The 22,684-nt window shown below is 43.2% G+C and overlaps 1 long non-coding RNA gene across 1 annotated transcript; it reads left to right on the top strand.

The window, feature by feature from the left end:
• The first annotated feature begins 12,212 nt into the window (after positions 1-12,212).
• On the top strand, positions 12,213-19,101 carry LOC143943181 (uncharacterized). Its single transcript, XR_013264886.1, has 2 exons — positions 12,213-12,739; positions 16,788-19,101. It is a non-coding gene; the product is annotated as an uncharacterized LOC143943181 (long non-coding RNA).
• Positions 19,102-22,684: the final 3,583 nt, after the last annotated feature.

The raw sequence follows: 22,684 nt of genomic DNA, 5'->3' as shown, positions 1-22,684 counted from the left end.
ATTCTATGACAATGCATCTATTCTTTACCCTCTGTGGATTACAAATGTGTGCTGTATGAAGTTAAGGATACTATGCTGTTAACCACTTCATCTTTAAACCAAAAGTTGTTGCTAGAGGAGAACATTCCAGGGCTGGACTGCTGAGATTGTGCTGGACTGAATGCTGCCAGCAGATACAGGGAGTATCTACCTGAGCCATGTTGGTTAGTGATTGAAGTTGTCAGGGTGTTTCACTCTGAAAAGTGACTTGTGATATGTGATCTTCAGCAGGTTGTTGTTTCTCCAATTGATAAAGAAAATCATCTCAGGCCCCTGGTGTCATACGGACAGATTGAGGACATCCTTGCAAGGGGACCTAGGTCCCTTGCACCATGGCCTGGCTGCTTGTTATCTGAATGCAGCTGTGCCTCTTTGTCACCAGAGTTACTCCTAAGGAAGAAGGGGAACTGCTGGGAGATGTTCTCCACCCAGAGTGAAATTTTATGGACTGTGACATGTCATGGACATTGGGTGTGTAGTTAGTTAGGTAGAATGAGCTGTGGCAAAGGGGCAAATTTTTACCTTCTCTGTGAATAATGGACTAATCCATGCATCAGGACTGTTGCTTAATGAAACATTAGTGAAATCTGTTTGATAAGAAAAAGGGAGTGTCATTCTTGGCTGAGAATGGGGTCTGCTTTCATGATGTGTATAATGTAGTTCTATTTTAGGGTGTATTTACACTACTATGCTGTTCTCGACTGAGGACAACTAAAAAACACTTAATCACGTATGTATATATTGCACCATGTTCTTATAGGATAGGATGCATTTGCATGGCTGTTTATTTCTCTTTCAGGTGTTGCTGCATCACTACATCTTCTTTGGACAAGGAGAGATGGAGATCCAACCTGACAACAACACTAACCCTTTATACCCTTTCATCACTGTATATATTAGATAGATAGTAAGGAAGTAAGGTGATTTCTCATGTCTGTCTTTAAATATTTGGTTGGTTTATCTCCTTTAAAATTGTACATAATTTTGATATTTATCTGTCATATATGACCTACCATTTCTCACGTGTCCGATACTCATGTTTATTTCATGTGGTGCGCCACATGTACTGTTGTCATTGTTACTCTTTCCTTGTTTCCCCACCCATCCCAGTTTTTGCCAGGACATTCGCTCTCAGGATTGAGAGCTCAAATTATTTTTTTCTGCAAACTGTAGACAGGCACCCTGATGTTTAGGCAGGTTTGCTCTTAAATTTACCTACCAGGTGTATTTGCCTTGGCCAATTGTCAGGGATCAATTGATTTCACCCTAAGTCTGGAATTGTTGCACTTCTCTTCTGTCACTAGATGGCCGGGTATCTGGTGACATTAGATAAGACAAGGGCATTGCAAGAACAGATTAGGAATATATAGGGTATCTCAGCCAATGGGCAGGGATCTTGGGCCCGTTGGCCTGCTGGGAGAGCCTATTTATTTGGGTGAGGTCGGGTGATCAGGGTTCTGTGCCAGCTGGATGGCTGTTGGGGTGGACGTATGTTGTGCTGCCCCGGCTGCTAGGCCGGAGTTTGGGCATATCCCCGGTACATCTGGTTGCTAGGCTGTCTGAGAGCCTATCCAGAAGCAAGAGAGCAATGTATATACATGGCATCTTGTGGCAGAAAGGATAGAATTCCCCTCTTCCCACTTTCTGGGTTAAAGCAGTATTTTACTGAGACAGTGGGGTAGGATTTACTAAGACTGCTGCACACAGAATCACAGAATCTGGCGCAGCCGTGCATAGTAACCAATCAGCTTCCAGGTATTAGTGACGAAGCTTAATTGAACAAGCTGAAGTTAGAAGCTGATTGGTTACTATGCACAACTGCACCAGTTTTAGTAAATGTTGAATACAATTGCTGGGTTGAATACAATTTTATCATGCCTAGCCTGCTAAGTGCTTAATCCTCCATTATTTGGCTTTCTGGTTGGCTTTCACAAATGCATTTTTAGCATTACAAAACAAATTATTACACATGATTCTAAAAATGTTATTGCTACATAAAAGGAGTGATCTAAAAGGCCAAAATACACTAAAATGTTCTAAAATGTCAGGAGGCCTTTATAAATATATGTATTTTTATAACCAAAGTTTGGGATGGTATGCATATCTAAAACACCATATATTTATATCAGTCTAAAAAAATAATACCCTATAAATAAATTAATTCACATATATACTGTACAAGAAAATACAGAAATGGATGAAAAGAACTAGTATACTTATCAGAACATAACATGTAATAAGAGATAATCATCATTAGGTGGCAGCATCTTACTATTTTCTCAGGTGTTGACTTATTCCTTTCACAAAAAGTCAATCAAATTGATTCAAAGATTTACAATGTATCCTAAATAGCAAGACTATATTACACTAAGAATTTTAATAGCAAATTAATTTTATCCTCTTAGAGGCTCTGTTGCTTAAGGACTTAATATCTTTTTTTAAAATAATTTTTATATCATTCTAAATAGCCATTTATCAGGTGATTATGTATCATCAGTGCCAGATAAAACTGTGCCCATCAGTTGCAGCCTCACTGCGTCAATCAATTGCAGCCTCACTGTGCATGTCACAGTAGGCCATTCACATCCACATTTCAAATAAAATAAAATCACTTAACAGAAGGTGTCCGCATCAGAGTCCCCATTTACAACAGGTGTCCCAATCAAAGTCCCCCTTTACAGCAGGTGCCTTCCTTTACATCAGGTGTCCCAGTCAGAGTCCCCCTTTACAACAGGTGTCCCCATCAGCATCCCCCTAAACATCAGGTGTCCTCATCAGAGTCCCCCTATACATCAGGAGTCTTAATCAGAGTCCCCCTTTACAGCAAGTGGCCCCCTTTACATCAGGTGTCCCAATCAGAGTCCCCTTCACATCAGATGTCCCCATCAGAGTTCTCCTTCACATCAGCTGCCCCTATCAGAGTTCTCCTTCACATCAGATGTCCCCATCAGAGTCCCCCTTTACATTAGATGTCCCTATCAGAGTTCTCCTTTACGTCAGATAAAGAGAAAACAAGGTTATATGGTTCTGCTTGAATAATTCCCTAAAAGGATTTGGTACTTTTCGGGCTCAAAGAATGTACAATGCATGGCGTACTCTAATGAAAAGGGAGGTTGCAATATTTATAATGTCTTGGTGAAAAACAGTGACACGCAGCCAGCAGTGGAATAAATAGTTGAGGCAGAAAAAGGAAAAATGGCCTCCCCAAGCAGCAGGGTGGTTAAAAAAGACATGCACTGGGATCACCAGGCATGGAGGGAAAGGAAAAAGCATATGTCTGTAGCACCCTCTAATTAGGTAGGTGCTAGAGTGAAGATTTTTTGTTGGCAGAGTAGGTACATTTAGGCAGCTGGTTAATAGGCCTGTTTGTTTTCATTTTGGGCTGGGAGTAGCTCAGGGTAGCAGCTGGTGACTCACAGGCCGCATCACTTCACTGCCACCTCTCTCTTCCTTCTAGAAAGTGCTAGAAGGAGAGGAGGAGAAGAGAGGTGGGACTGCCTGGGGTATCTTAAGGAACTTTGATAAATCCCCAACTTGGATTGGCAGGGGGCAGGCCTCCTCAAATACCTGGGGTCAGCCCAGCTGGGTGGTGGTGGTGGTGGTGGGGGGGGGGTTTGTCGGGTGGAGGAGATGCTGGTGTGAGAGAGCGTGGAGGCTGTCGGGAGCCCATGGGGAGCTCTGCAATCTGGGGGGGGGGGGGGGGGGGGTGACCCTGGGCTGGGGATCAGGTGCATCCAAGGGGAGTGATAAAATCCTGGAAGGAGAGGCACATATGAGAGCAAGTAAAGGACTGCGGGAGAGAACACTTTTAAGAGTGTCCAGGGAGGACTACTGGTTGGCCTGCCAGTTTAGTTGGACTGCCATGTCTTAGGTAGGTTTGCAGTTGTGTCATACTCTTTCCATTTTTGGATAATGGAGTGAACAGTGCTCTGTGAGATGTTCAAAGCTCGGGATATTTTGTTTTATAACCTAACCCTGCTTTAAGCTTATCCACAACTTTATCCCTGACCTGTCTGGTGTGTTCCTTGACCTTCATGATGCTGTTTGTTTACTAATCTTTTCTAACAAACCTCTGAGGGCTTCACAGAACAGCTGCATTTATATTGAGATTAAATTACACACAGGTGGACTCTATTAATTGGGTGACTTCTGAAGGCAATTGGTTCCACTAGATTTTAGTTAGAGGTATCAGAGTAAAGGGGGCTGAATACAAATGCACACCACACTTTTTAGATATTTATTTGTAAATCATTTTGAAAACCATTTATCATTTTCCTTCCACTTCACAATTATGAGCCACTTTGTGTTGGTTTTTTTCTCAGAATAGGTGCAGGAACTCACCTTTTAAGAGTCATCCATTGTCTCTGCCCCCTACCCACTTTTGAACACTGTCCCTTGGTTCCAACCCTTACCCACCTCTCTTTACCACCCCTTTTAGAGAATACAGAACCAAGTAACATTTGTGGTGCTAAATAATGTTTATGGAATGTGTCAATGACAAGAAAAGCAGTAAAATAGATCCCCTGCAGCCAGCAAGAATAGACCCCCCCCCCATCAACAACAATCTCCAAGCAACGATGGACCCCCTCCAACAATATACCTCCCCAGCAACAACAGACCCCCTGGCAACGACAACAAATCTTCAAACAGCCACCATCAATAGATCCTCCTGCCCCAGAAACAATAGACTCCTCCCTCAACAGTAGATCCCTCCTAGCAACAACTGACAGCCCAGCAACATAAGACCCACCCCCAGCAAAAAAAAGACCCCCCTCCAAAAATATATACACCCATTGCCACTAAATACATTCAGTGCTGCAGGTGCCAGAGGAGTAGGTATGAATACTTTAAGGAGCTGTATATATACACAGAATATATATACACTGGATATAAAAAGTCTACACACCCCTGTTAAAATGTCAGGTTTCTGTGATATAAAAAAATGAGACAAAGATAAATCATTTCAGAACATTTTCCAACTTTAATTTTACCTATAAACTGTATAACTCAGTTGAAAAACAAACTGAAATATTTTAGGTAAAGGGAAGTAAAAATAAAAAACAAAAATAATATGTTTGCATAAGTGTGCACACCCTGTTATAACTGGGCATGTAGCTGTGTTCATAATTAAGCCATCACATTCAAACTCATGGTAAATAGGAGTCAGTACATACATTCCATCACCACTTCCCTACCGGCTCCCATACATATAGGGCAGCAGGTTGGCTCTCCTGTGCGAATCGCCGTATATGTAGGGTGGCTCCTTTAAGAGCCATAGCAGGTGCATGCTGTATGGCGGGGGACCCGATAATAGTGGCCAGTGGGCGTGATCACTGCCGGCCACCTGCGATCATGGGCACGAGAGCCAGAACAGGGAGTTGTGTGTGTAAACATAAATCCCTGTTCTGACAGGGGAGGAAAGACAGATTGTCTGTTCTTACTAAGTAAAAACAGTGATCTAGCTCCTCCTCTAGTCAGTCCCATCCCCCCACAGTTAGAAACACACATAGGGAACACACTTAACCCCTTGATCGCCCCCTAGTGTTAACCCCTTCCCTGCCAGCAACGTTTACACAGTAATCAGTGTATTTTTATAGCACTGATCGCTGAATAAGTGGCAATGGTCCCAAAAAAGTGTCAAAAGTGTCCGATCTGTCTGCCGCAATGTCACAGTCCTGCTAAAAATCGCAGATCACCGCCATTACTAGTAAAAAAAAAAAAGAAAATGACATAAATACAGTTTACATAAATCTATTCACTATTTTGTAAACCCTATAACTTTTGTGCAAACCAATCAATATACGCTTATTGCAATTTTATTTTTATTTTTTTACCAAAAATATGTAGAAGAAAATATATCGGCCTAAACTGATGAAGAAATTGTTGCTCTTTTTTTGTTTATAGCATAAAAAAATTAAAACTGCAGAGATGAGCAATTGCCACCAAAAGAAAGGTCTATTGGTGAGAAAAAAAGGACAAGAATTTGGTTTTGGTACAATGTCAGTTAAAGCAATGTTGTGCCGTATCGCAAAAAATGGCCTTGTCATTAAGGGGGAAATTCTTCTGGGGCTGAAGTGGTTAAAGTGCCTCTGATCAACTCCAAATAAAGTTCAGCTGTTCTAGTAGGTCTTTCCTGACAATTTTCTTAGTCACATCCTACAGCAAAAGTCATGGTCCGCAGAGAGCTTAAAAGCATCAGAGGGATCTCATTGTTGAAAGGTATCAGTCAGGAGAAGACTACAAATGAATTTCCAAGGCATTAGATATACAATGGAACACAGTGAAGACAGTCATCATCAAGTGGAGAAAATATGGCACAACAGTGACATTACCAAGAACTGGACGTCCATCCAAAATTTATGAACAGACGAGAAGAAAACTTGTCGGTGAGTCTGCCAAGAGGCCTACAGCAACTTAAAAGGAGCTGCAGGAACATCCAGCAAGTACTGGCTATAAGGGAATACCTTTTAAAATTACCAAAGATGGGGGGGCGTGGCGTCCGAGCTCCAAGATGGACGTGTGATCTAGGAGCTCCGTTCGGCCGCCGGAGAGAACCGACTAACCTCACGACCATCGACAACTTTAAACAGAACGCACTCGTTCGCCAATCTCCGCTGACACCGAATATCCTGTCAGCCATGCCGAAAAACAAGAAACACCCGCAGACTCCGCGGAAACTTCCGAGCTTCTTCGGAACGCGCGGACCGCCACAAAATGGCGCCGGAACACCAGACGATCGCTCCGCTCTCCCGCCTGCGATGATCAGTCAGAAACCGCCGACTCACCTGCATACCGGAGCAGCTTCTTTCAGCGAATCCTCATCGGGGACTGCTAGCCCCTCCACAAGGAGTCCAGTGAAACAAAAGCTGCGGATCTCCTCACCAGAAGGCCGCGACATGGAGGTAAGCGGGCCCTCTGCTATAGGCCTCACTCCTCAGTCACACATCGCTGACCCCATTGCGACCTATCCCACCTCAGACAGGCCGATCTCTGACACACTATTGAAGGAGATGTTGCTATCCCTCAAAATTTCCATACAAACTGATATTACTGCTGAAATTACTAAATGTCATAGAGAAGTTATGGCTCTGGGCAACAGAGTGGATCAAGTGGAAAACTCATTAGGTAACTACACTAATTCCTTCAATGGCTTAGTAGAGGCCCATAAATCACACGGAGAAGAAATTGCTTGGCTAAAAAACAAGGTAGCTGACCTTGAAGACCGCTCCAGAAGGTCAAATATAAAAATCAGAGGTATCCCCGAGGTCATACCTCCCACCCAACTATTACAGTATGTACATACACTGTTCTCCACCATTATTCCTACGCTATCCCCTCAGGACTTGACTATCGATAGGATCCATAGACTACCTAAGCCAGCATTCCTGCCCGACAACTCTCCCAGAGATGTGTTACTAAAGATGCACTACTACCATGTTAAAGAGCAAATCTTACTTGCCTCACGGAAATCCGACAATAAACATCCACAATATGCAGAAATAATTCTTCTCCCTGACCTGTCACGGCACACTCTCCAGCAACGCCGTAATCTAGCCACCATAACGAAGGCGCTGAGGAATCACAGTGTTCCCCATAAATGGAGACACCCGGCGAAACTGGTCATTTCCCATGAAGGAACCACTCACAGCGTTTCTACCCTGGCTGAAGGGATTGCGCTCTTACGACAATGGGGTATAATACCCCCACAAGACACATCTGGTCCGCATATACCGCCACTGACCAACACTCCAGACGAGTGGCAAGTGGTGTCTCGCAAAAGGGCTCCTAAAAAAGTTGCTGATGGTTCTACTTAATCCTCACTACAACGTATAAGGTTCTCTCCTAGGTCACAAGGGTTGTTCACTTTATTGCAACCTTTGTTGTATCCCCCGGATTAATATCCTTCCTATGCAGTTACGTCTGCACATGAATCGTTTCTCAGATTCTATTCTTAATATTTTGCTTATTTTTGTTGGTTATTGTTCTGTTCTTTGTTATGTTCTCAGTTCCTTCCTAATTAGCACAGACTCTGCATGCCCTTACTGGCTACCTCCTGTCCTTGTACATTCCCAGGGATGTTGGATACTTATTCTGACCCGGCTTTGCTCCCACCACTCATCGACTGACACAGTGAGTACGACCCCTCCCAGCGTACTTTACTCCTGCTAAATGACTATTACATGTGTATCTATAAACGCTAGGGGCCTTAACCATCCTGCAAAGCGTCACTCTCTGTGGTCTGAAGCCCTGAGGCAAAAAGCTGATGTTCTGTGTGTGCAGGAGACTCATTTCCAACTCAACAATCATCCCTCATGCACACACAGGAATTACCCGCATATATTTCTAGTGCCTAATCCGAAAAAGAAAAAAGGCGGAGTTCTCCTAGCAATCCGAGATACAGTCTCCTTTAACCTCCGCAACTCCTGGATAGATGAAAATGGCAGATATATTATCATCCAAGGTGACATTAATTCTAAACCATACACCTTCGTGTCAGTGTATTCTCCGAACACACACCAGATCAGATTTCTCAACAGGTTACTCCGAAAGGTAAAGTCTGTCCAATATGGGAACCTTATTTTGGGAGGTGACTTCAACCTGATTGTGGATCCTAAATTGGACACCTCTTCCACTGCTCAACACGGCAAGACTTACCTACACAGAACCCTTCATGTTGCAGACTTATATGATGTGTGGAGATGCACCCACGGTAACGAAAGGTCTTATACCTTTTTCTCCCACAGACACCTCTCTTACTCAAGAATTGACATGTTCTTAACAGATAAATGGACTCTGCAAAATGTCTCCTCCTCATGTATTCATGACATCACGTGGTCAGACCACGCTGTTATTTCATTATCCCTTCATGAGAAGGGTGTCTCCCCCTCTCCACCCATCTGGCGTAGTAATGTTAGACTGCTACAAGACCCCTGCACTAACCAATTGATCTCCCAGCACATTCATGAATTCTTCCAACATAATGAACACTCTGTAGAGAGCCCCTTTACACTATGGAATGCCCACAAAGCTTCAGTAAGAGGTCTTTTAATTCAACTAGGAGCTAGAGCAAAGAAACGATACACAGCAACCTTAGACTCTATTACATCTGACATACATAGGTTAGAAGCGTTGAATATGGCGTCTCCATCACAATCTCTAACTGATCAGCTTTCTGCACTTAGAGAGAAGCTGAGGGAGCATCTCACCCAAAAATATGACTCATACTTTCGCCGTCTACAGCTGTCCTCTTATGCCAATGCGAATAGGGCGGGTAAATACCTAGCCAACAGAATCAAGACAACACGCACTAAAACTAAAATCTCCCACTTACTTCACCCTGTGTCACACCACAAAATTCTTAATCCTCAAGATATTGCTAATCAATTTGCACAGTATTACAGTGCATTATATAACCTTAAATCTGATCCACATACTGTACAGCCCACCTTACCCGCCATACAACGTTTCTTGAAGGATTTGAACCTCCCTCTGCTGTCGGGTACTCACTTAGCTTCCCTGAACTCCCCATTCACCACAGGTGAAATAGAATCTGTTATCACCACGCTTCCGAATGGGAAATCCCCAGGCCCTGATGGGTTTTCTAATGAATATTTCAAAACCTTCCCTAAACTTCTTTCCCCATACTTACAAAAGGTCTTTACCCAAGCGGCGGAACGGGCATCATTTCCCCAGGAAATGCTGACAGCATATGTTGCTACGATCCCCAAACCAGGAAAGGACCACACCACCCCAAGTAACTTTAGGCCAATTTCTTTACTTAACTCAGACATCAAAATCTACGCCAAACTCTTAGCTAAGCGCCTGGAAGAATTCATACCGTCCCTCATAAAAAACGACCAGATGGGTTTCATAAGGGGGAGACAAACTTCTGATGCAACGAGACGTATCATAAATGTTGTTCATCACGCTGCTCTGTCTAAGACGCCTTCTCTGCTGCTCTCCATTGACGCAGAGAAGGCGTTTGATAGAGTAGACTGGAGTTACATGAGAGAGGTACTCTGTAAATTCGGTTTTCAGGGCACTATATTCAATGCAATGTTGGCCCTGTATTCCTGTCCCTCTGCCCAGGTGCTAACGGCTGGTATGCTGTCCCATACTTTTTTGATTACGAATGGTACCCGTCAGGGGTGCCCACTGTCCCCTACTATATTTAACCTGATGATAGAACCCCTGGCGGAGACCATCAGGTCTAATGTCGACATATCTGGCTTCGAAATAGGTTCCCGCAACCATGTTATCAATTTATTTGCAGATGATGTCATCCTTATGCTAACAAATCCATCCAGATCATTACCGTTAGTCCATGACACTCTGTTGAAATTTGGTGATATTTCCTATTACAAAGTCAACTTTGCTAAGTCATTGATATTAAACCTGGGTATGGACAGGCGTATACAGGACCAACTTAAAAGAGACCTACCATACAAATGGCAAGATGATGGTATACCATACTTGGGTATTAAGATAACTAATTCCACTCGCACCATCGTTACCTCAAATTTTAGACCACTGCTTGCCAAAATTGAAGAAACCCTTAAACACATAGCTAAAACTGAACTTGCGTGGTTGGGCAAACTAGCTGCTTGTAAGATGTTGGTGCTCCCTCACATACTCTATTTGTTTAGGACTATTCCATTACACATTCCCATTTATTTTCTTAAAGCTATCTCCAAGCTCATATGGAACTTCTTGTGGAATGGGAAAAAGGCACGGTGTACTCCCCGTAGCCTAATTCCACATAGACTGGTGGGAGGGGCAGGACTGATAGATGTTTATGACTACCTGTGGTCCACTAGACTAGACCAACTCCGTCAGTGGTTTAGAACCACTAATACTCCTCTTTGGGTTGAATTAGAGCGAGCCATGGCTCCAGTTCCTGATCTCGTAGCTTTCCTTATGGGCGACATTTGGAAGCCTTGGGACTTACGCCAACTCTCCCCCATAATACAAACCTCCATACAAGCATGGAGATTCCTCCTTAATCAAGATCACCGCACCCTCCAAACTATCGATTATCAATTTCCCCTGAGTCTTCTAGCAGCTCGTATCCCGATGTTGTCTTTGAAACAGTTTCCGAGCTACGGTATACACAATATCCAAAATTTCTTTATTGACCACAGGGCCCTTGATAGTGATCAAATAATGGCAAAGTTTGATCTCCCTCGCCATCATTTCTTCACGTGTATCCAAATCTCCCAATTCCTGAAGAAAAATCCTCTTCCTACAATTAAACTACCACCTTCTGTTTGGCACTATCTTTCATGCGAATCTTCAAGAAACAAAGGCATTTCGATCTTTTATGCTCTTCTACAGGATAAAAAATCCTTCACGAAGACAAAACAGATTAATGCTTGGGAAGCTGATTTGGGACTCACTTTTCCAGAGGATCAATGGACCACAGCATTTCGTGAGATCCAAAAAGCCTCTCATTCCATTAGTTATTGGGCAATGTCTATCAGAATCGTCAATAGATGGCAATACACGCCTTGTAGATTGTCGAAAATTTTTCCGCACACTTCCTCACTTTGCTGGAGGAACTGCGGGCAATCAGGCCACTTACTACACATGTTCTGGGAATGCCCCAACCTGATAAGTTTTTGGAATCAAATATTCCAACTCATAACTTCCATTACGGGTATAATTACTCTCCCCAACCCTGCTTTAGCGATCCTACATATTGGTATTGACCAATTCCCCTACAACATGAGGGTAGTTGTTTCTAATATTCTCCTGGCAGCAAGATCCTTGGTTTTATTACATTGGAAATCAGCCACAACCATAAACATTACGGATCTGACCAACACAGTTCATCATCACTACACCCTAGAACGAGCGTTAGCTATCAACACTTTAAAATGCAAGCAATTTGATAATATGTGGGAGTATCTGGAGTGCTCGATATCAGAAGTCTTAAGTTTTGTTGACATTCCGTTCTCTGTTTATTTCTATACATCTCTATGTTCATTTTGAGATTGTATTGTATTCTACTGCATGATGACTCTTAATCGATACAGTAGTGTGTGCTAATGTTTTTTGTTTTTTTTTTTTTCTTTTCTTCCCCCTATAATTTGTATTATCTCATGTCCTCTTTTTTTTTCTGTATCATCAAAACTTCAATAAAAATTGAATGTTTAAAAAAAAATTACCAAAGATATATTAAGTCAAAAATCTAGTACCAATATTCTTGGGTTTGCATTTCTCAATAGCTTCAGAATTGAGACACCAGCATACTGGCCTACGTGACTAGATGATAGATATCTGCATGTCTCTCCAGAAGGGTCTATGCAAGATATTGACACATCAGGAAACATCTGTCTGTGGTGAGAGGCACAAAGCTAAGATAAGGACTGGTTACGCAAGAATATGGTCAGTCAGTAGATGTTGAAAATAACTGTCAGGAGATAACCTTTAACTTACATTTCAGGAAAGAACTAATGTCATGAGTTAAATTGTTGATGTATGTGAAACTCACTGGGCAGGGCTTTGTAAATACCATATAAAAGAAGGTCCACTTCCCATTAAACCCTGTAATCTTCACCACGTACCCATGAGTGTATGTGTATTTGATTAACCGCCGGCGTATGGGACCTCCATTAAGCCACTCCAGCCTAGGCTATCCAGGGGAATCTAGAAGACGAACACCTTACAGTTTTGGTACCAGGAAGTGGGGTTTGCACAGGTAAGTCATTTACACCTTTTGCCTCTTTTTATGGTAATTGGCGTTTATGCTTGATCTGTCCAAACAACCATTATAAGAAATTTAATTGTATATATATATATAAACTGTGCCTTCGCAACGGACTAGGCTGGTCCCTTGGGGGGTGAAAAGGGTTCGCAGGTATTGAGGAGTCTGACTAGGTTGGTCCGACTATAAACTAAGAGAGAGATTCATGATTATATTCTAACACGGGAGGTATCATATACGCCCGTGACATAAGGATTGGCTAAATGGACGCCCACTTGAGAACTTTTAAAAGTGCACTATAAATAATGAAATGCATCATGATGTGATTACTTGATAAATGTACATGTAAAGTTTTAAAGCTGAAATCTTAAACCATAACAATATGTCTGTTTCTCTTTAGGTGCAAGCGTAAGTATATAGAGTATTAACGTTGTATAAGATATAATTATATAGAGTGGATATCTGTTTGAATAAACCTAAATGTTGTTAAATGAATACAGAGTATTAAGAACCAGATTGTAGTAAGGTAGCACCCGCCTGTTCACACTGCACGCTAGGTTTATTTTTTTTCTTAGCATTTATGAAAGGTAGATTCTTTTGACCACTAGACCTACAGGCTTCTCTTGCAGACTTGGTGTAAGAGGGGTATATCCCGCCACCAGGAAAGATTTACCCTTCATCATATATTAAGGGTAAATCTTCATAGTTTTATATAAGTCCATCTGCCCCAAAAAAGATCAGGGATCCTACTCCCAGACCAGAGACCGGATTGTTGGACAAACCGGGTGTTATCACCTGTGTCCTGCCACTAGACACACACTGCCCAGACTACTAGATGGGGAATTCTGCAGCAACCCAAACCATGGCCACCCCATCACCCTATGAATTTGTCAGTAATATGATCCCTGGCCCCCAGGTAGAACCATTTTGGACACAAGTCCGGGAAAGGTGTCACCAATTGGGAATCCATGACCCTAATGGCCATGCAAACATATCCTGGTCCAGCTGTTGTTTATCCCCCGGACCAAGGTTGTTTCAATTGTGGACAGCAAGGACACTGGAAATCCCAGTGCCCTTATAGGACTGGACAGATTAGAGCAAGAGGCAGAGGCAGGGGATTTAACCCCCAGACCCGCCCACAGTATCCCCGTTATCCGCCATACCAGAACCCTCGTCAACCACTACCCCAATATCCTACACAGCCACAAATAATGCACCCTCAGGCCCCCAATAGACCACCACCCAGAATTCCTATGCAGTGGCCATCCAATCGGCAGCCACCACCCCAATAGGGATGCCTAGAGTATGTCCCTTCCCTCAGCCTAGTGTGTTACAATCCCTCATGGAGAAGTCTTCCTCAAGTTGTATTACATGTAGATGGACAACGTGTCTGCTTTTTGATAGACACTGGCGCCACCTCTAGTTCAGTGAACGATGAGATTTTTAACACACCACAATGCACCGAGGGAAACTCTATTGGTATTAATGGGACACCTGTCACCCATCCCATCACTCCACCACTGACTGTAGCCACTCCAGAAGGACAGAAATTATGTACCCAAACTTTTGCCGTCTTGTCCTCATGCCCTGTGCCCCTTATGGGACGGGACCTCTTGGCACAACTGTGTATTACCATTAAGTTTAATAGAGAAGGTTCCCTTACAGCTAGTTCACCATTATGTGACTTACATGGCCCTAAGCGACATGCACACAGAGGCTTCTTTATGCTACTCCCCGCCTCTCTCGAAACACATGCTATCTGGGAGGAAAACAAAGGTAGCGTAGGTTTTATTAACTGTACGCCTTACTCGCCTCAGATGCGCCCTGACGCAGAAGCACAATATCACAAACAATACCCCCTGCCCCCCGAAAAGACCCAAGGCATTGCCCCCCAGATCGATGACTACATATCTAAAGGTATCCTAAAACCAATCATTAGCCCCTGGAACACACCCATTTACCCTGTAAAAAAGGCCAGTGGGGAGTGGAGACTTGTACAAGACCTAAGGGCAGTTAACAAACAAGTGATTCCCCTCCCACCCCTAGTCTCAGACATCACTTTTATTTTCTCATGCATACCGGCAGACTCTCTATGCTACACAGTAATTGATTTAGCGAATGCTTTCTTTAGCATTCCCATTGCAGAGGAAGCTCAGCCTATGTTTGCTTTCTCCTGGGCCGGGGGCCAACTAACCTGGCAAGGGTATGTAGACAGTCCAGCCGCCTTCTCTATGGTACTCAACGAGACTGTCAAGTCTTGGACTTCTGAGCATGGGTCGGTACTAATACAGTATGTGGACGACCTGCTCCTGTGCAGTCGAACTGCTGAAGATTGTGCGGTCGATTCAACATCACTGTTACAACACCTAGCTCACGCCGGGCATCTAGCCTCAAGGAAGAAAATACAATGGTGCCAGCCACAGGTAGAATACCTAGGGTGCATTCTAAAGGAAGGGACAAGGCTAGTGTCCCCCAAACGTGCCGCAGCCCTTCGAGCTCTCAGTCCCCCAAAAGACAAAGCCGCCCTACTCTCGTTCTTGGGTGCAATGGTATATTGCAGCCAATGGATTCCTGACTGTTCTCATTATGATAGTATCCTAAGAGAGGCTACTGGCTCGACAGCCCCTAAATTAATAGATTGGACTGAAGACAGACTACAAGCTTTTCAAGCTCTATTAAACAGTCTGTCATGTGCACCCGCCCTGGGATTGGTAGACTATGGTAAAGCTTTTCAGCTATACTGTGTAGTCTCGGGGACCTCTTTTGCCGCGGTTTTGACACAACAGCATGGAACAGGCTACCGCCCTGTCTCCTACCTATCTAAAAAACTCCCCCTTCAGGTTCAAGGCATGCCATCATGCCTTCAGAATTTAGCCGCTTGTGCTATGGCCGTACAAGATGCCAACAAGATGGTCTTGGGACACCCGATGACGCTTTACACCACACATTCTGTCACCCACCTCATACAGAACATGAATACCCAACACATGACCTCACAAAGACTCAGTGGATATGAGATTTCCCTCATGAACACAGACAATCTGTCTCTCAAATATGTTCCCGCCAATAACCCTGCCGTCCGTCTTTTGCACTCCATGTTACGCCTATCACAAGACCCAGACCAGTTTCATGACTGTATAACACAAGTGGAGTCTATCACATCACCAAGACCAGACCTCACCGACGTACCGATTACCAATGCAGACGATGTTTTTGTGGACGGTAGTTGCTCCCGTCCCTCCGATTCCACCTTCCAAACAGGATATGCAATAGTCCAGTTGCCAAACAAGGTACTAGAAGCCAAGCCACTACCTCCCTCTTCGGCCCAAGTAGCGGAATTGGAAGCTCTCACTAGAGCCTGCATTCTATTCACTGATAAAAAGGTGAACATTTACACCGACAGTAGATATGCTTTCGGAGTGGTGCATGACTTTGGTGTGATATGGGCTAATAGAGGTTTCAAAACCGCAGACAATAGACTAATTGCCAATTCCACACATATTATGGCTCTTCTCCAGGCCATCCTCCTTCCAAAGGAAGTGGCTATTATCAAGGTAAAAGCCCATTCCTCGGACGACAGCAAAATATCCAAGGGTAACGCCCTAGCCGATAGAACTGCAAAGCAAGCTGCCGCCTCCTCCCCTAACCCCCCTGCCCCCACAACAGTTTTCTTTAAAGAACATTTCACTTCATCCAACTTCAAAACAATTGTAGCACAAATACAAACAATGGCCACAGACCAGGACGTTCATTTCTGGGTCGCTGCAGGATTGACCAAAGACCCCGAGGGTATTTGGACAAAAGAGGGGAAGGTATTGGGAGTACCTGAAGCAAGTTGAATTCTCATACTCTCATGCCTCCATGGCCCAGGACACATAGGAGCTGCCCCTTTAACCAACCTGTATAACAAATCCTAATTTAACAAATCCTAACTCTGACATTAACATTTATTCCCAACAGGAAATGTACGTGAAAAATCTGGTAAGTATGCTCCACGAAATAAACGAACAAGTTTCTGTCACCTTTTCTCCTATTTCCACAGAGCCAACACACCCCTTCATCCCAGGAGATCAAGTGCTAGTCAAGCAACTGGCCCACAAAAAGAGGATCGGACCAATCTACTCTGGACCTTGGAAGGTTGAAAAGGTGTCCAGAACTGCGGTCCTGACTGACCAAGGAAACACCTGGATCCACGCCAGCAGGCTGAAAAAGTGCCCACCGCTTCCCACAACCCCCGACCCCCACCTATTGAAGGAGAACCCGACCCACCCGAACAGCTACCGGAACTGCAAGAGATTCAGGAAGGCATTGGACAATTAATCCTTGAAACCCTACACGATAGCGAGGAAGAAGGACAAGCATAAGAACTTGTAGAAATGTTTTTACCTTCAGTGTCAGGGAAGGCTGTATGCCTCTGGGGTAGTCTGGTACTACTTGTATTCCTGCCCACATGGTTTATAGCCAACTGTATATATCATCCAGAAGACTTAGGTCTATTAAAAGGGATATGTGGACCACCTAAGATGAATAATACCCCCGGCCAAAGACATAGTAGAAGTATTGTACCCGTTAATGAGTCACCTAAGGGACTGACTGACAAGATGTTACTACTAAAATTCAAATATAGCTATGCTCAAAAATCCGGTTTTGAGAAATGCTGGATTTGCAGCAAGCTACATCCCAGTACAGCTAGAATCCCTCTCATGGCAGTCCCCTTGAATTTTACCCCCCTTCTTAATGGAACACCCCCTATTGTCCTAACGAATGTTACTAGGACCCTTTCAAATAAAACCCTCACTTTCCAAATTATAGGTAGAAGCCACTTGCCAGACTGGTGTTTCCGACTGGGAAACACCACAGATGGAGCCGAGGTTTGCAAACAAACAAAACTTAACATTTCAATGACATCGCTTAACAGTCCTTCTTTCTTCCATACTTCAGATCCCACCCTAAATGCCACCTTTTTAGACTTTCTTAGCTCCAGTACCAAGTCTACAATACACCAATTAATGTCAATTCTGATGCTCTCTGGCCTTTCTGATACTCTTAGGAACGTGTTCCATAAACGGCCCCTAGCTCTAGGAAATACCATATATATATGCTGCGGCAAACTCTGTCACCCCTGGATCCCAACCAAACCCCAGGGGTGGTGTTACCTTACAGCCCTGGTTCCTATTATGGGGGTATTAGGGGATAACAAGGGAAGTCACCTCCTTGAAGCTAGCATGCATCCTAGATATCCCCTTAGACACCGTAATAAACGAGAATTGTTTTTAGAAAAAGATATGGCCTGGGCATGGTTCCCTTCCTGGACAGGATGGGGAATTGACCTAATGAAAAGATTAAATAATTACACTGGCATAATTGATGAGATTCTGGAGGAAAATTCTGATGACATAACCAAACTAAATCTAGAAACTAGGGCAATTAGGAAGCAACTAGAACTACATGAGTTGGCTATAGAAAGTATGAGTGCAGCCCTTACTGGCCTCTGTGAGACTACTGAGGATTATGAGTGCTGTACCTGGATTCATAATACCAGCATCGAAGTCCCAGACTACTATGACGTTATTGCCCAACACAGGGAAGAGGTAAATAAACTACAGAAAGAGGCAAGAAATATAGGAAAAAACTGGGATCCATTCTCGAGCAGTTTTAGTTTTGGGGGATTAATATCTTGGCTCCGAAATGCTGCCATGACAATTGTCACTGTGATTCTCTTCATTCTATTTTTATATGCCTGTTATAAGATAATCAAATGTTTATGTAAAAAGGGAAACACGGCCGCTCCGAAGGATCTGAAACTCACTTCCATTGTTAAGGATCCAACGGTATGGTATAAAAACCAAGAGCACAAGGGTTCGGAGTATGAAGCCTGTGCTATTAAATTAGAAAAGGAATGATCATTATGTAAATCACAGAATGATCAAAGGGAGGATTATAAGGGAATACCTTTTAAAATTACCAAAGATATATTAAGTCAAAAATCTAGTACCAATATTCTTGGGTTTGCATTTCTTAATAGCTTCAGAATTGAGACACCAGCATACTGGCCTACGTGACTAGATGATAGATATCTGCATGTCTCTCCAGAAGGGTCTATGCAAGATATTGACACATCAGGAAACATCTGTCTGTGGTGAGAGGCACAAAGCTAAGATAAGGACTGGTTACGCAAGAATATGGTCAGTCAGTAGATGTTGAAAATAACTGTCAGGAGATAACCTTTAACTTACATTTCAGGAAAGAACTAATGTCATGAGTTAAATTGTTGATGTATGTGAAACTCACTGGGCAGGGCTTTGTAAATACCATATAAAAGAAGGTCCACTTCCCATTAAACCCTGTAATCTTCACCACGTACCCATGAGTGTATGTGTATTTGATTAACCGCCGGCGTATGGGACCTCCATTAAGCCACTCCAGCCTAGGCTATCCAGGGGAATCTAGAAGACGAACACCTTACACTGGCTGTGTGGTACATGCGACAACAATCTCCCATATTCTTCATAGGTCTAGGCTTTGGGGTAGAGTGGCAAGATGGAAGCCTTTTCTTACGAAGAAAAACATCCAAGCCCAACTAAATGTTGCAAAAACACATCTGAAGTCTCCCAAAAGCATGTGGAAAATGTGTTATGGTCGGATGAAACCAAGGTTGAACTTTTTGGCCATAATTCCAAAAGATATGCTTGGCACAAAAACAACACTGCGCATCACCAAAAGAACATCACCGTGAAGCATGGTTGTGGCAGCATCATGCTTTGGGGCTGTTTGTCTTCATCTGGAACAGGGGCCTTAGTCAAGATATTATGGGAATTATGGACAGTTCCAAATACCAGTCAATATTGGCACAAACCCCTTCAGGCTTCTGCTAGAAAGCTGAACATGAAGAGGAACTTCATCTTTCAGCATGACAAGAACCCAAGGCATACATTCACAAAGAAATGGCTTCCCCAGAAGAAGATTAAAGTTTTGGAATGGCCCAGCCAGAGCCCAGACCTGAATCTGATTGAAAATCTGTGGGGTGATCTGAAGAGGGCTGTGCACAGGAGATGCCCTTTCCAATCTGACAGATTTGGAGTGTTTTTGCAAAGAAGAGTGGGCAAATATTGTCAAGTCAATTTGTGCCATGCCGATAGACTCCTATCCAAAGAGACTGAGTGCTGTAATAAAATCAAAAGGTGGTTCAACAAAGTATTAGTTTAAGGGTGTGCATACTTATGCAACCGTATTATTTTATTTTTTTATTTTTACTTCCCTCCACCTAAAAGGTTTCAATTTGTTGTTCAACTGAGTTGTATAGTTTATAGGTCACAGGTCACATTAACCACTTAACAACCGCCCATAGCCGATTAACGGCTTCAGGGTGGTTGTTTAACTCTGAGAGGCCGTTAATTAACAGCCTCCCAGAATTCTGCTCTTGCGCGCCCCCCTGGGGCATGCACACGAGAGAATCCGTGACTGCCGGGTCCAGTTCCTCCCTCCCCCTCTCTGTACCGATCGGTACAGCGGAGGGGAAAGAGATTGGAGTCAGCAGCGCTGTGGGCTGCATCTGCAGTGCCCACATCACTGCTCACCAAATTTAACCCCTCCATACTCTGGCAATACTCTGCAATACCAGCTAATACACTGCAATGCCAGCTAATACTCTGCAATATCAGCCAATACTCTGCAATACCCGCCAATACTCTGCATTACCCACCAATACTCTGCATTACCCACCAATACTCTGCATTACCCACCAATACTCTGCAATACCCGCCAATACGCTGCAATACCAGCCAATACTCTGCAATACCCCCCAATACTCTGCAATACCAGCCAATACTCTGCAATACCAGCCAATACTCTGCAATACCAGCCAATACACTGCAATACCCCCCAATACTCTGCAATACCAGCCAATACTCTGCAATACCCGCCAATACTCTGCAATACCCGCCAATACTCTGCAATACCCCACCAATACTCTGCAATACCCTGCCATAAATTGCCATACCCAGCCATACTTGGAGATACCCTGCAATACCCAGCCTTACACGGAGATACCCAGCCATACTCGGAGATACCCAGCCATACTCGGTGATACCCTGCAATACCCAGCCATAGACGCCCCCCCTCCGGTGCTTCTACCAACTCGCCAATACGATCAAAGCCAGAATCTTTTTATTTATTTTTTAATTTTTATTTCAGGTTTTCCAACCTAGAGGTGAGATGTGGGGTCTTATTGACCCCCCAGATCTCACTGTAAAGAGGACCTGTCATCCCATATTCCTATTACAAGGGATGTTTACATTCCTTGTAATAGGAATAAAAGTGATCAAAAATTTATTTTTGGGGAAAAAAATGTCAAACTAAAATAAATAAAGTAAAATGAACAATAAAAAAAAAAATTAAAGCGCCCCTGTCCCCATGTGCTCGCATGCAGAAGCGAACGCATATGAAAGCCACGCCCACATATGAAAACGGTGTTTAAACCACACATGTGAGATATCGCCGTGAACGTTAGAGCGAGAGCAATAATTATAGCCCTAGAGCTCCTCTGTAACTCAAAACATGTAACCAGTAAAAAAAATTTAAAGAGTCACCTATGGGGATTTTTAAGTAGCGACGTTTGGTGCCATTCCACGAGCGTGTGCAATTTTGAAGAGTGACATGTTAGGTATCTATTTAGCATAACTTCATCTTTCACTTTATGCAAAAATTGGGCTAACTTTACTGTTTTTTTTTTAAGCACAAAACTGTTTTTTCCCCAAAAAAACGCGTTCGAAAAATTGCTGCGCAAATACCGTGTGAGATAAAAATTTGCAACGACCCCCATTGTATTCTCTAGGGTCTTTGCTAAAAAAAATATATAATGTTTTGGGGTTCTATGTAATTTTCTAGCAAATAAATGATGATTTTTACATGTAGGAGAGAAATGTCAGAATTGTCCTGGGTGCTCCAGAACACCTGATGGCGCTCCATGCATGTTGGGCCTCTGTATGTGGCCACGCTGTGTAAAAATCTCACACATGTGGTATCGCCGTACTCGGGAGTAATAGCAGAATGTGTTTTGGGGTGTAATTTGTGGTATGCATATGCTGTGTGTGAGAAATAAACTGATAATATGACAATTTTGTGGAAAAATAAAAGGAAAAAAAATCTTAATTTTGTACTTATTTTTACCAAAGATATGTAGTGGTATAAATTTTGGCCAAAATTTATGAAGAAAAATGACTAATCTGCTAAATTTTATAACAGAAACAAAGAAAAATTCATTTTTCTACAGAATTTTCAGTCTTTTTTCTTTTATAGCACAAAAAATAAAACACCAAGAGGTGATTAAATACCACCAAAAGAAAGCTCTATTTGTGTGAAAAAAAGGACAAAAATTTCATATGGGTACAGTGTTGCATGACTGAGTAATTGTCATTCAAATTGTGAGAGCACCAAAAGCTGAAAATTGGTCTGGTTATTAAAGTGGTTGTAAACCCTTACAAACCACTTTGACCTACAGGTAAGCCTAGATTAAGGCTTACCTGTAGGTCCAAGAAATATCTCCTAAACCTATACGGTTTAGGAGATATTTGCCCGAAGACAGGCACCGCTGTCTACGGCGCATGCATTTCCAATAATGGAGCTGCCGCGCGTGTCGGCTCCCGTGCGCATGCGCGGGAGTGACGTCATCGCGGCTCCGCCGAATGACAGCCGCAGAGCTGCGAGACCCCACCGTAAAGATGGATGCGGCGGACTACAGGGGACAGCTGTGACATCGCTGGCTCCTGTGTCAGGTAAGTGACACATAATGGGTTTACTTCCTCTTTAAGGGCGTTTAAGTGCCCAGTGGTCAAGTGGTTAAAGGTGGCAAAAGTTCTGAAATGATTTATCTTTGTCTCATTTTTTTTTTTTACATCACAGAAAGATCTTTACTTTTACTGAGCTTGTCTTAGAAGCCTT

Source organism: Lithobates pipiens, unplaced genomic scaffold (genome assembly GCF_037356315.1).
Source record: "Lithobates pipiens isolate NorthernLeopardFrog02 unplaced genomic scaffold, aLitPip1_a1.2 Scaffold_30, whole genome shotgun sequence".
Lineage (NCBI taxonomy): Eukaryota > Metazoa > Chordata > Amphibia > Anura > Ranidae > Lithobates > Lithobates pipiens.
This window is presented reverse-complemented; position numbering and strand designations above follow the sequence as displayed.